The sequence below is a fragment of the Pituophis catenifer genome, unplaced genomic scaffold (genome assembly GCF_029215685.1).
Source record: "Pituophis catenifer annectens isolate HBS135680 unplaced genomic scaffold, rPitCat1.0.hap2 SCAF_14, whole genome shotgun sequence".
In the NCBI taxonomy this organism is placed as follows: Eukaryota; Metazoa; Chordata; class Lepidosauria; order Squamata; family Colubridae; genus Pituophis; species Pituophis catenifer.
The window spans coordinates 15,581,176-15,595,266 of record NW_027256894.1 but is presented as its reverse complement, the minus strand read 5'-3'; positions in this window follow the sequence as shown (position 1 = coordinate 15,595,266).

Below are 14,091 nucleotides of genomic sequence, written 5' to 3'. Positions count from 1 at the left end.
ACAGGTGGGCGTGGCAGGGAAGGATACTGCAAAATCCCCATTCTCTCCCCACTCCTGGGGCTAGCCAGAAGTGGTATTTGCCGGTTCTCCAAACTGCTCAAAATTTCCGCTACCGGTTCGCCAGAACCTATCAGAACCTGCTGAATTTCACCCCTGCTAAATTACCACTGGGGAAGTAGTAGAGATACAGGATCCCGCATGGCTATTATATCTCCCAACTGTCAAAAGACTCTAAAATGCTTTTTTCTTTAGCCTGGGGGGAAAAAAAAACAGGGTGCATAATTCTTGAAGGTAGCCTTCAATCGTCTTGGGTTGTTCAGTGCAAACACATTCAGGAGCCTGAATAGCTCAGCAGACTAATGCATTGTAATTTAACTCCAGCTGTCTGCAATTAGTAAGTTCGAATCTCGCCAGGCTCAAGGTTGACTCAGCCTTCCATCCTTTCTAAGGTAGGTAAAATGAGGACCCAGTTTGTGGGGGCAATAAGCTGACTTTGTATAAATATACAAAAGGATGAAGGCTATTGCTTAACGCATTGTAAGCCGCCCTGAGTCTCCAGAGAAGGGCGGCATATAAATCAAATAAAAGAAACAACAACACAATTATTAGTAAAGTAGTAGTAAGGCAGGGAGCTCTTTCCTATTGAGCTAACGGGACTCTTCAGCTATTTGAGCCTGTTGGGGAACTGATCCTTGGCTGGGGGGGGCGGTTGCGGAATTGGCATCCAATCTTTTACTGGCATCTGGATTCCAGCAATTACATGACTTCACCATTATTTTCTTCTGCCCTTGGAGATAGCAGCGTGACTACAAAGCTTTTTGTGGCGTTGTTTTCCGAGCATTGTGGCATCATTTTCCTAAGCAAATTAATCTAATTTGCTGACAGGTTGCCTTAATTAAAACCTTTCTGCGGCATAGAAGTTTATTTGGAGTGACAGCACTTTTTTGCTTTTTTTTTTTTTTTTTTTGAAGAAATCTGTTGCTCCTATATTGATGAGTCAATACATATATTACTCTTTCCTGTCTGTAAGAATTGCACGGAAAGGAAAGCAGCGATACGTAAATGATGAATAACAAAATGGTAGTTAATATTTCAGCATCCCCTGATCAATATTTGATTTCTCTGGAAGCATTCCTGGACGGCTGAATCATACGGGCAAGGATGTTAAAGCTCTGTAGAAAGTAAATACAGGAAACTTACAGGAGAATAGGACAGTATGGATCTTCTGAAGTCTAGCTCTCCATTAATCCCTTAAAGTTGCAGTCCCAGCTCATTCAGACAAGCATGATTTAATAGATTAATCGAGTTGGAAGGGACCTTATAGGTTACTTAGTCCCACCCTCCCCTCCCAAGCAGGAGACCCCGGCACCATTTCTGACAGATGCCAGTCCAGTCTCTTCTTGAAAGCCTCCAGTGATGAAGCTCCCACAACTTCCGAAAGCAACTTCTGTTCTCTCACTGTCAGAAAATTTCTCCTTATTTCTAGGTTGAATCTCTCCTTGTTCAGTTTTCCATCCATTATTCCTTGTCTGGCCTTCAGGTGCTTTGGAAAACAGCTTGACCCTTTCCTCTCTGTGGCAGCCCCTCAAATATTGGAAGAGGCTATCCTGTCTCCCCTGGTCCTTCTCTTCTCTTCTCCTCACTAGACTAGCCATGCCCAGTTCCTGCAACCGTTCATCGTATGTTTTATCCTCCAGTCTCCTAATCATCCTGGTTGCTCTTCTCTGCACTCTTTCTAGAGTCTCAACATCTCTTTTGTAGTGTGGTGACTGGATGCAGTATTCTAGGTGTGGTCTTACTAAGGCTTTATAGTGTGGTATTAGCGTGATTTCCCATCCTTCATTGAAATAATTAATCAGAGTGGTTTGGGATGATTTGTTTCTGCTTTTTCAATCATTCTGCAAAGCAGTTATTCAGCTGTAAGGCTTTTGTACAGAGCTGACTTTGATTGGTGGAATTCACACATTGCCCAGAACCATCTGAGAGACAAACTCAGCCCCTGATTTATAAATCCTCGTTGAAGGAGCTTTAATTAATTATGGTTTGCAAATTATGAGAGTTATGACCTTTCTTTGCCATGGGTTCAGCAGCCTTTAGAATCATCAGGTACCCAAAGAACATCAAATACAACCAAAATCTCATTTAGATGACCACATCTCACAAACTCATCTCTTTGTTTGAAATTTATTTTTGGGGTCCCATGGGTGTCATCTGCTGAGGCTGTGGGAGTACTTGCTGATCACTTGCCTCCATGTGACGTGCATCTGGGATGTCCTACATACGAATGGAGTCTTGTGCCCTTGCGCCGTGTTCTTTTCCATCCCACAAAGAGGCAATAGCCAATGGCGTTGAACAAAGCAACGCAAACAAAACCATCAAAAGGTGCTTCACATGTCTATATTTGTAACCCTAAAGTTACACTTGGTTCCGGATGTGACTTTCCTTCAAAACCATTAAAATATTACAAATTGTACGAGGAATTTTACAAGTACTTCAGTGATACCAACTTCTGAAATACACCGTGGTGTGTTACCAGATGGTTAGTTCTGTTGCTCCTTTTTATTGTAGTCAAGAAGCAGGGTGACGACAATTAACTATCTCTTATTTGTACAACTCGAGGCAGTGTGCAAAATATTGTCTCCTGCTATTTTCTGCACAACAACAGCTCTGTGAGGTGGGTTGGGCTGAGAGAGAGAGAGAGAGAGAGGGACTGTTCCAAAGTCACCCAGTTGGCCTTCATGCCTAAGGGAGAACTAGAACTCACCATCTGCTGTGATGAGCTCAAAGTCACCCAGTTGGCTTTCATGCCTAAGGGAGAACTAGAACTCACCAGCTGCTGTGATGGGCTCAAAGTCACCCAGTTGGCCTTCATGCCTAAGGGAGAACTAGAACTTACCTGACTCCTGGTTTCTAGGCCAGCACCCTCATCACCCTACCAAACTGGCTTTCTTTATAATGGTTGATGTCAGTCATCATTTTACAAATAGCCTTTACTGGTAGCCCTTGACTTACTATCACAATTGATCCCAAAATTTATGTCGCTAGGTGAGACAAATGTCTGAATTTTGATCATGTGACCTGAGAAATGCCATAAGTCACTTTTTTTCAGTGATGTTGTAACTCTGAACCATCACTGAATGGACTGTTGTAAGTAGAGGACTACCTGTAATTATAATTTAGGATTGGGAAGGGATGACATGCCCAGTATTTTGATCGCAGATTTTTTTTTTTAAACCATTTTGCGTGCTTATTGTACTGAGTGGAGAGACCCCCCCAAAATATCATAACTTTAAAAACCGTAGGCATAGTCATACACACATAATCAGCTTTTAACATGATTGCTGAATTGACCTATTTTCTAGCTTGGAACAGTTGCATCATAAATTGACTGAATTAGCTCAGCCCCTGATTCCTGCACACCACACGCCAACTAACCAAGGTTAAAACGCATCAAATTTAGCATTTTCTACCACTGCAGCATGGGACCTGGGTAACATGGGGGGGTGGGGTGTGTGTGAATGCAACCCCAAAGAATGAAGCAGTTGTTAAGGAGTGGCGGATGAATTAAAAATGCATGAGTGGAATGCCCGTTTAGCAAAAAAAAAAAAACATGGGGAAGGGAAGGAGAAAGGGACAGCAAGTCCAAACAAATATTAAATAAGTCCAAGTGATTCATCGGCTTGGGTGGGTGCAAGAGAGAAATGGGGGGCTTGAAAGAAATATAACCCAAGCTGAACTGTTAGGACTAAATTTACTTTGAACCACAACAGACTCTTGAGCCCAAGGTAATTCAACATCTCTGACATATTGTGGTATTGACTCTGCAAATATTTACAGAGTGGAATTTATTCACGATACTATGTAGTGCTGCTTATAGCTGAAAAGTCCCAACATTATACATTAACCGCTAACGAACGTTGGCATTCAACCTCCTTCCTATAGGCAGCTAGAACATCACCTGATTGGACGACTTGGGTGGCTGAACTGATGCATTTTTTTTTCAAGGCGAACTGTATGGAGCCTAGAGAGCAGAACTTGTTGATTTGTGGGTTCCCCAACTGGGGGTTTGTGTGGGGGAGGGAGTTTGGTCTTTTCTGGAAAACCTCCTCCAGATCCTGGCGTGACTCTGGAGGACACCTGGTTCTCCTTGAACTGAAGTAACTCTAAGATTTAAGAGCAACAAAGGGGAAATGGTTCCATTGAAGTTGGGAGGCCAACGTGAAGAGGGATTCTAGTTTTCATGCTCCCTTCTAATCTCCTTTACTGATGAAATTTAGTTTTGGGAAAAGTACGGTAAGAACCAAAGAAATCTGGTGTATTTGGAAATTGGACCCATTGCTAGAAACCAGATGTTTGTGTCCGGGAATTGAAGATCAATGTATCTGAAAAACACTAGTGATGGGAAGACTGGTTGGATTTTTTTGTTTAATCCAAGGGATTAAAGGAAAGGAAAGGAAAGGAAAGGAAAGGAAAGAAAGGAAAGGAAAGGAAAGGAAAGGAAAGGAAAGGAAAGGAAAGGAAAGGAAAGGAAAGGAAAGGAAAGGACAGGACAGGACAGGACAGGACAGGACAGGACAGGACAGGAAAGGAAAGGAGACAAGTGGAGTGGAATGGAGTAGAGTAGGGTAGAGTAGAGTAGAGTAGAGTAGGGTAGGGTAGGGTAGGGTAGGGTAGGGTAGGGTAGGGTAGGGTAGAGTAGAGTAGAGTAGAGTAGAGTAGAGTAGAGTAGAGTAGAGTAGAGTAGGATAATACTTGATTTGGCCAAGTGGGGTTAGACACACAAGGAATTTAAGAGAAAGAGCAGTCCAGGACATGGATTTTATTAAATCACAATCAACCAAGAATGTGTTAAATCTGGCCATTGATAGGAGCCCTTTCCCACACAAGAATTCTCAGAAGATTGATTGAAGCTTAGCAGAATTGGCTCACACATTGTCTCTTAGCCCAGCTGATTACATATATGGGAATCAAACAGCTGCCTTTTTCTCTAGGTCAGTAAGGGACATTTTCCAAGAATAAAGTATGAACTCCAGCTGGATCAGGGGGTGCAAAAGTTCAGGAGTCTCTTCTTTGACCTTCGGTCCTTCGTGAACAATGAAGGTTCTATAAGCCTGTAATTCATGACATTTGTCAAGAAGCAGCCACTGATCGTAGATCGCATCTGTCTGACTTCTCCAACCTGGTGCTTTTGGACATCTTTACACTGGGATTTGATAGGTGTTAGTTAGGACATCTGGAGGGCAAATTGAGGTGCGGAGGTAAGATATTACTAGGCAATTTAAAAAGGGTACTGGGAAACAGGGGAGAACTATTGTGCTTGAAAGTTTTTGCAGAAATAGAAAAAAAAATATTTAGGTAACAAAATCCATAAGGACAAAAGAGATCCCATTTAAGGATTGCATGCGTCTATTAGTGTTTGAACTCTTGGTATTTGAGCATCTGAACTCTATGAAAGGTGACAGGAAACAGTGGAATTGTAATTAATAGAATAGAATAGAATAGAATAGAATAGAATAGATTAGAATAGAATAGAATAGAATAGAATAGAATAGAATAGAATAGAGTAGGGTAGGGTAGGGTAGGGTAGGGTAGGGTAGGGTAGGGTAGGGTAGGGTAGGGTAGGGTAGGGTAGGTTAAGGGTAGGGTAAGGTAGGGTAGGGTAGGGTAGAGTAGGATAGAACAGAACAGAACAGAACAGAACAGAACAGAACAGAACAGAATAATGGAATGGAATGGAATGGAATGGAATGGAATGGAACGGAACGGAACGGAACGGAACGGAACGGAACGGAACGGAACGGAACGGAACGGAACGGAACAGAATAACGGAAGGGAAGGGAACAGAATAGAATAGAACAGATTCTAGAATAGTTGCAGCAGAAAAATCTGTGATTATGTGACCGCAATGTATGATGTTCTTTGCTAGTTTCTGGGGAAAGATGCTCATAGGAATACGCGGATTCTCTTATGCTGACCATAGCATTCCCTTAACAATCAGCACTAAAAAGTTGTAAAATAAGGTCGGACCTGTGGATGCCTCAACTTACAACTAGAAATTCCAGGCTCCCTTACTATCATAAGTTGAGGTGAATCTGTATTCCCCTTTAATTTTCTTTTAATTCCTGCAGAGAAAAAAAAAATAGCAATAAGGTTCAATTAAATAAGCTTAAGTTACAAAAATAGGGACGTGGTGGCTCAGTGGCTAAGATGCTAAGTTTGTCGATCGAAAGGTCGGCAGTTCTAATCCCTAGTGCCATGTAACAGGGTGAGCTCCCGTTACTTGTCCCAGCTTCTGCCAACCTAGCAGTTCAAAAGCACGTAAAAAAAAATGCAAGTAGAAAAATAGGGACCACCTTTGGTGGGAAGGTAACAGCGTTCCGCGCACCTTTGTCATTTAGTCATGCCGGCCACATGACCACGGAGATGTCTTTGGACAGTGCTGGCTCTTCGGCTTTGAAACGGAGATGAGCACTGCCCCCTAGAGTTGGGAACAACTAGCGCATATGTGCGAGGGGAACCTTTACCTTTATCTTTAAATTACAAAAGGGTAGATTTTCCCTTAATATTTGAAGAAACGTGACACTAAAGTCAAAACAGAACTGATGACCTAGAGGTACAGTAAACAGATTCGCTCTCCCACGCTGGAGATCTTCAGCCAGAGGTTGTACAGTCGTTACTAAGGGGTGATTTAACCCAAGGTTTCCAGCACTGAATATGGAGATAGAATGGAAGAGTCTTAAAAGAAAAATTCTTTTGCCCTGTTGTGTTTATTACTAGCAAATCCTAGAGATATAGCATCTTCCGAAATGTTTTTGGTAAGCTGAATTTGGCATTGTTTCCAAAGAGGCCCTCTTCTATATTTTTGTTTAGGAGGATGCTTTTGGTAGACCTATATGATGTCACCAACTTCTTTCAATGTATTTATTCACCCAAAGGATCTTGATGCCGAACCAAGGCCTAGAATTCCATGCCTTTGACAAAGCTGTTCAACAACATCTGAACTTCAAGTCTATCCTGCCATCTGCTGTTCTGGTTTGCACAATGCAGAAATCAGCACTAAAACAAAAAATAGCAATAGCACAGATTTATATACCGCTTCACGGTGCTTTATAGCCCTCTCTAAGCATTTTAAAGAGTCGGCGTATTTGCCCCCAACGATCTGGGTTCTCATTTTACTGACCTCAGAAGGATGGAAGGCTGATTCAACCTTCAACTGGTCAGCATCGAACTTCTGGCAGTAGGCAGAGTTAGCCTGCAGTAGCACTTTGCACTTAGACTTATATACCACCTTATAGTGCTTTAAAGCCCTCTGTAAGCAGTTTACAGAGTCAGCATATTGCCCCCAACAATACCTCATCAGTAATGGGTTTCAACTTCCGTGGCTACCAGTTTGCTTGTGGACATGTGCGTGACACTCCTGCGCATGCACAGAGATGTCCGGGCAGGTGGGCGGAGCCTCCCGCCACAGCCGCTACAGATTCGCCCGATCCGGAGCGAACTGGTAGCAACCCACCAGTGGTCCTCATTTTACCGAACCTCAGAAGGATGGAAAGCCGAGTCAACCTTGAGCCGCAAAAGAGATGGGAAATATGGGTCCACCCAATCTCCAGGCTTCAAACAAGCTTTGTGGCCGACTAACTATAACTAATCAACATGGCTGTACAAAGACAGATTCAATTAAGTGCATAATACTTTGCCTCTTATATTATTTCAAATGCAGTGGTATTAATGCATTTTCCTTTTAGACAACTAACAGTTAGACACCAAAAAAACTGTGAAAAGATTTGGCTACTAAATCCCAGTCATAATTTTTTTGGGGGGGAAATCGAGATTGTTCATGTTATTATACCCATTTGACTTCTTTTTTAAAGCAACTTTTCCTTTTTTAAAAAAATTAGACTCAATTATGATAATATATTGTACATGCCATACAATTGTGGGGAACTCCATAGATACTAAGAAGGGCATTATTTCTTTTTTTTTTTTTTTAGATCAAAACAAGGACGGTTTATTCTCTTTTTCATCTTTTTTTTTCTTTCTTAATGATATTGCTTCTTCGTAAAAGAATTTAAACAGGAGGGGAAAAAAAATACTTCCAGGTATTTTGCATATGGTTCCCTTTAAAATCTAGGCGATCTGATCAGATTCTCAATTTGACATCTGCATTTCCTCCCATGGATTGGAAGCCACTCAGTGCTAGACATGGAGATGGATTTTGTAAACATTATAGATGAAAGACTAATGTTTATTCTCTGGTTCAGGCATTCAATGACTCATCGGTTAGGAAGTTATCCACTAAAATTGCTCCTATGAATCCAATCCCATCCTAATCTAGTTCTGTGGTTATGATTTTTTTTAATTTCAGAATTCAGCAGCATAAAATATAACCTCTCTCTCTCTCTTGTGTGTGTGTCTCTTTTTGTCTGTTTCTCCCTTTCTCTCTCCCCATTTCTGTCTGTCGCTGTCTCTCTCTGTCTCTCTTTTTGTCTGTTTCTCCCTTTCTCTCTCCCCATTTCTGTCTGTCGCTGTCTCTCTCTGTCTCTCTTTTTGTCTGTTTCTCCCTTTCTCTCTCCCCATCTCTCTCTCTCTCTCTCTCTCTCTCTCTGTGTATCTCTCTCTCTCTGTCTCTCTTTTTGTCTGTTTCTCCCTTTCTCTCTCCCCATCTCTCTCTCTCTCTCTCTCTCTCTGTGTGTGTGTGTCTCTCTCTGTCTCTCTTTTTGTCTGTTTCTCCTTTTCTCTCTCCCCATCTCTCTGTCTCTCTCTCTCTCTGTGTCTCTCTCTCTGTGTCTCTGTGTCTCTCTCTTTCTCTCTGTCTCACTCTCACATATCACTTATAAAAAAAAAAGTATATTTGCATAGAAATCAACCTTGGGAAGCTGTCAGTTTAGGGCGCAATGCTCTTCCTGATGGATTTTTGATGGAGACCTCTGGGTATTAGCTGCAAAAAAATAAGAATGTATTTGGAAAGTAGACATCCTAAAATCAGGATCTATAACCAATTTAACCAATCAACACAGAAGGTTTACCGGAGGGATCGCCTTTTCTCCAAGAGTCACTACCCATCCAAACCAATCTAGCAAAAGGGGCATGCTGCAGATCCCATCAGCAGAAAAGAATGGGCTGGCAGCTATTAGAAGAGTTTGTAGAAAAAATGCTTTTAAAAATAATTTTAAAAAGCCTCTGCTGATTGCATGGCTCAGCTGGGCATGGGGGGGGGGGGGAGCAGAGATTTTTGCTACCGGTTCTTCGAACCACCCGCCGCCATCGCTACTGGATCAGCTGATCTAGTCCGAACTGCATTTCACCCCTGCTTCAGAGGCTTTCTTTGAGACTCTGGGAGGGTGAAAATGGCCTCCCCAGGCTCCGGAGGCCCTCTGGAGCTCAGAAACAAGCCCGTTTCTGGCCTTCCCGAACTTCCAGTAGGCCCATTTTTCGCCCTCTCTGAGCCTCCACGCACACTCTGCACTTATCTACCTCCAAAATGGGCTGCGTGGGGATTCCTGGGAGGGGAGGGGGAGAGGAGGGGTGGGCAAGGCCAGCCAGGAGTGGGAATTGGGGGTTCTCCAAACTGTACAGAATCTTAGCTAGAGGTTCTCCCGAACCCCAGCAGCCCACCTCTGCTTGGAGGTCTTCTAGCCCAACCCCCTGCTTAGGCAGGAAACCCTACACCACTTCAGACAAATAGTTATCCAACACCTTTTTAAAACCTTCCAGTGTTGGAGCATTCACAACTTCTGGAGGGAAGTTGTTCCACTGGTTAATTCTTCTGTCAGGAAATTTCTCCTTAGTTCTAAGTTGCTTCTCTCCTTGATTAGTTTCCACCCGTTGCTTCTTCTCCTGCCCTCAGGTGCTTTGAATAGAATAGTTTCACTCCCTCTTCTTTGTGGCAGCCCCTCAAATATTGGAAGACTGCTATCATGTCTCCCCTAGTCCTTCTTGAGGTCTCAGGGAATGGGACAAGGCTGTTCCCTATAGACTCCAGTTTTTCAATCCAATCCATTTGGTAAATCCAGCTCTAGAAAGCAGCTGTTGGAAGCCCATCTTGCATGCTGTTGTTTAGAGCAGTCGGTTGGCATATTTTCAGCGACGATCCAGTCACTAGCACCCTCTTGTGAAGTACAGAGCCCTTTGCCTGGTTGTGACGTTTGTTGCTTCGAAAGTTCTGACTGGCGATGATGCAGCAAACCACAGACTCCTTAAGCCAATTCACTCTGAGCAGGATCTCTGGAGCTAAGAAAGAAACTCGGCAGTTTTGATGCTTTCAGTAAACGTCCACCCCTTGTTTCTGCAGAGGGAGCGTAGGTTATGCTCTGGTGTGCAAGTAGTTGAATTTGCTCTTAGGCCATTGTTTTCCCTCCAACATAACCATATATAAATTAAGGTCTGTGTGTGAAGGCATTATAGAAAACACAAACCATGTTGTTATTATTTGTTGATGATCCAAATATGTCTTCATTTTGTCCTATATCCTTCCTTCCTTCCTTCCTTCCTTCCTTCCTTCCTTCCTTCCTTCCTTCCTTCCTTCCTTCCTTCCTTCCTATTCTCAATTTATTTGGTGCCCATTTTGCAATTCAGATGATTCCTTATTTCTTTCCTTGTTTCCTTGTTTCCTTCTTCTTTCCTTCTTTCCTCAAATTTATTTGCTGCCCATCTTACAATTCAGGTGATTCTTTCTTTCTTTCTTTCTTTCTTTCTTTCTTTCTTTCTTTCTTTCTTTCTTTCTTTCTTTCTTTCTTTCTCTTTCTTTTTCTTTCTTTCTTTCTTTCTTTCCTTCCTTCCTTGTTCAATTTATTTGGTGCCTATTTTGCAGTTCAGGTGATTCCTTCCTTCCTTCCTTCCTTCCTTCCTTCCTTCCTTCCTTCCTTCCTTCCTTCCTTCCTTCCTTCCTTCCTTCCTTCCTCAAATTTATTTGCTGCCCATCTTGCAGTTCAGCTGATTCTTTCTTTCTTTCTTTCTTTCTTTCTTTCTTTCTTTCTTTCTTTCTTTCTTTCTTTCTTTCTTTCTTTCTTCTCTTCTTTCTTTCTTTCCTTCCTTCCTTCCTTCCTTCCTTCCTTCCTTCCTTCCTTCATTCCTTGTTCAATTTATTTGGTGCCTATTTTGCAGTTCAGGTGATTCCTTCCTTCCTTCCTTCCTTCCTTCCTTCCTTCCTTCCTTCCTTCCTTCCTTCCTCAAATTTATTTGCTGCCCATCTTGCAATTCAGCTGATTCTCTTTCTTCTTTCTTTCTTTCTTTCTTTCTTTCTTTCTTTCTTTCTTTCTTTCTTTCTTTCTTTCTTTCTTTCTTTTTTTCTTTCCCTCCCTCCCTCCCTCCCTCCCTCCCTCCCTCCCTCCCTCCCTTCCTTCCCTCCATCTTGCCTCTTTTCTTTCTGATGATGCCCTAAAGCAAAAACATCATCACTATATTATCCAGTTCTCCAATTGTGTTCAATTTTGAATTTTTTTTTGATCTTGGGAAGAGAATCCTGGCTAATGAAAGCATCCATGGTAAAGATGATAATCCCCTCGCTCAGCCTCTACACTTTTTTTCTCCCCCAGTAGAAGTTGATTTTTCATATAGTAAGAAAGCATGGAGGGAAAAGCTGTTTTCTCTCGTCTACTGCTCTAATTCTCTCTGGAATTGCACAATGTAACTCATCTGTGCCCATGCAGTATACGCACATACTTTTATCTCTTTCCATCATAGTCCCTAAGCAGCTTAGTTAGAAGACACAACACTGGAAAAACACAATTTGTGATTATTTGAGCCCTGCCAGCTTTATTCCTCTTGAATTGTGTGATTACAAGAAGACGCCACATTTTCTTGCAACTTGAAACACTCCCTTGCAATAGTGATCTTTGGCTTCAGCTCTTTAAATTGGAAACAGAGGCTGGATTTCATTTTTCTCCACCGAGCTGAAAAATGCTATTCCTTGTCAACTTCTTTATTCTCATGCTAAGCACACACCAGATAAATCACATTGTAGCTTAGCGCGGCACATGAAGCAAGTCCCTGGCTAAATATAAGTATTGTACCGAGTAAGGAAGAGACAGGCCTATTTATGTTTAAATGACCTATGTGGGAAGGAGTTTCTTTTTGGTTGTACGAGAACAGAATTTGAAAAGCACTTTCTTTTTTTTACTGAAAAAGTTTTTCAAATACAAATTTTCCCCCTTTTTTCTCCCCCCCTCCTCCCTAACCCCCCCTCACCACCCCTCCCCCTGTGACTTCTTCAAAGTAAAATCCAAATTCATAACAGGTTGTATAAAACTTTACCATGCCCTTACTCCATCCCCCAAATACTGACCCTTTCTTTCTAATAATATTATTATATTATTATATTATATTATATCTCCCTTTTACTATATATTTCAAAATAACATTCTGATTTAGCAATAATCTGGCCTTTTTCTCCTCCCCCATACATATATCTCTTAAATCAAACCTTTTATATATATAAATATAACATTTCATAACAACCTTCCACTAAAACTATATAATAAATCCTAATTTAATATTTAATCTTTTATATATAATAATATAACATTTCAAAGCAGCCTTCCACTATAAAACTATATAATAAATCCTGATTTTACTTATATTCAACTCCTAGTCTACTCCACTCCCATAAATATATCTCTTAGATTTCCCTTTTCTTAAACTAAACCATCAATAAGCTAACCTATCTCCACCCACTTTCCTACAAAATAACAATTCTTAATATCTTTATTCTTCTACCCACCCAACTAAGAAAGAAAGAAAAAAGATATCCCTTATATAGATAAAATCAATGACTTTAAACTTATATTCCATATAATATCTTCTATAATGTCTTTAAACTGGATTGCTCCAACACTGGAAGTTTTTTTTTTTTTTTTTAATTGAAAAGCACTTTCATGACAGGTCTGGATTTGAAAACTCACACTGGCGTCTGATATATTATTACTAACACAGCTTAATCAATGTTTTTCCTTCCACTGAGTTCTGAAATATACTTTTGACAACAGGAAGCTGTGAAAAACTCCATACTTAATCAATGGCTTGAAAAGCTCAACAAAGAAGGAGCAGATTGGGGGAATGGGTATGGTTTGAATTAGATTACATGTCACTGGAAGGCAAAAATCACCAAACTGAGTCTTACTTATTTTGGCCACGTCGGGCAAGGGAATTCAGTAGAGGAAGCAACAGGGGTGAAATCCAGCAGGTTCTGGAGAACCGGTAGCGGAAATTTTGAGTAGTTCGGAGAATTGCCAAATACCAGCCTTGGTAGTACAGTGGTTTAATGCACCCTGTTATTAACACAGCTGCCTGCAATTTCTGCAGGTTCGAATCTTACCAGGCTCAAGGTTGACTCAGCCTTCCATCCTTTCTAAGGTAGGTTAAATGAGGACCCAGTTTGTGGGGGCAATAAGCTGACTTTGTATAAATATACAAAAGTATGAAGGCTATTGCTTAATGCATTGTAAGCCGCCCTGAGTCTCCGGAGAAGGGCGGCATATAAATCAAATTAAAAAAAAAAACAAACATCTCTGGCTGGCCCCCGATTGGGGTGGGAATGGAGATTTTGCAGTATCCTTCCCCCTGGAGTGGGGTGAGAATGGAGATTTTCTTTATTTCTTCTTTCTTTTTCTTTTTTTTCTTTATTTAATTTGTATACCGCCCTTCTCCAACAGGACTCAGGGCGGTGAACAGCCATGGTAAAACACAATTTATAAAATTTAAAAGCAGTTTAAAAGACATTAAATAATTTTGGCCATCAATTTAAAACAATCCAGTTAAAACCAATTACAAATTAAAACCGCAAGGATGGGATCATTTTGCAGTATCCTTCCCCTGCCACGCCCACCAAGCCATGCCCACAGAACCTCCTCCTCCTCCTCCTCCCCCCCCCAATATCCTGACAGTTGGAACAATCAGTAGAACAATTTGCCTCCAGAAATTATGAATGCTCCAGCACTGGAAGTTTTTAAGGATTGGACACAGTTTGTGTGAAATAGGATAGGGCTGTGGTGGCGAACCGATGACATGCATGCCAGAGGTGGCACTCAGCGCCCTCTCTGATGGCACGCGAGCCGTCGTCCCAGTTCAGCTCCGCTGTGCATATCCATGTGCACG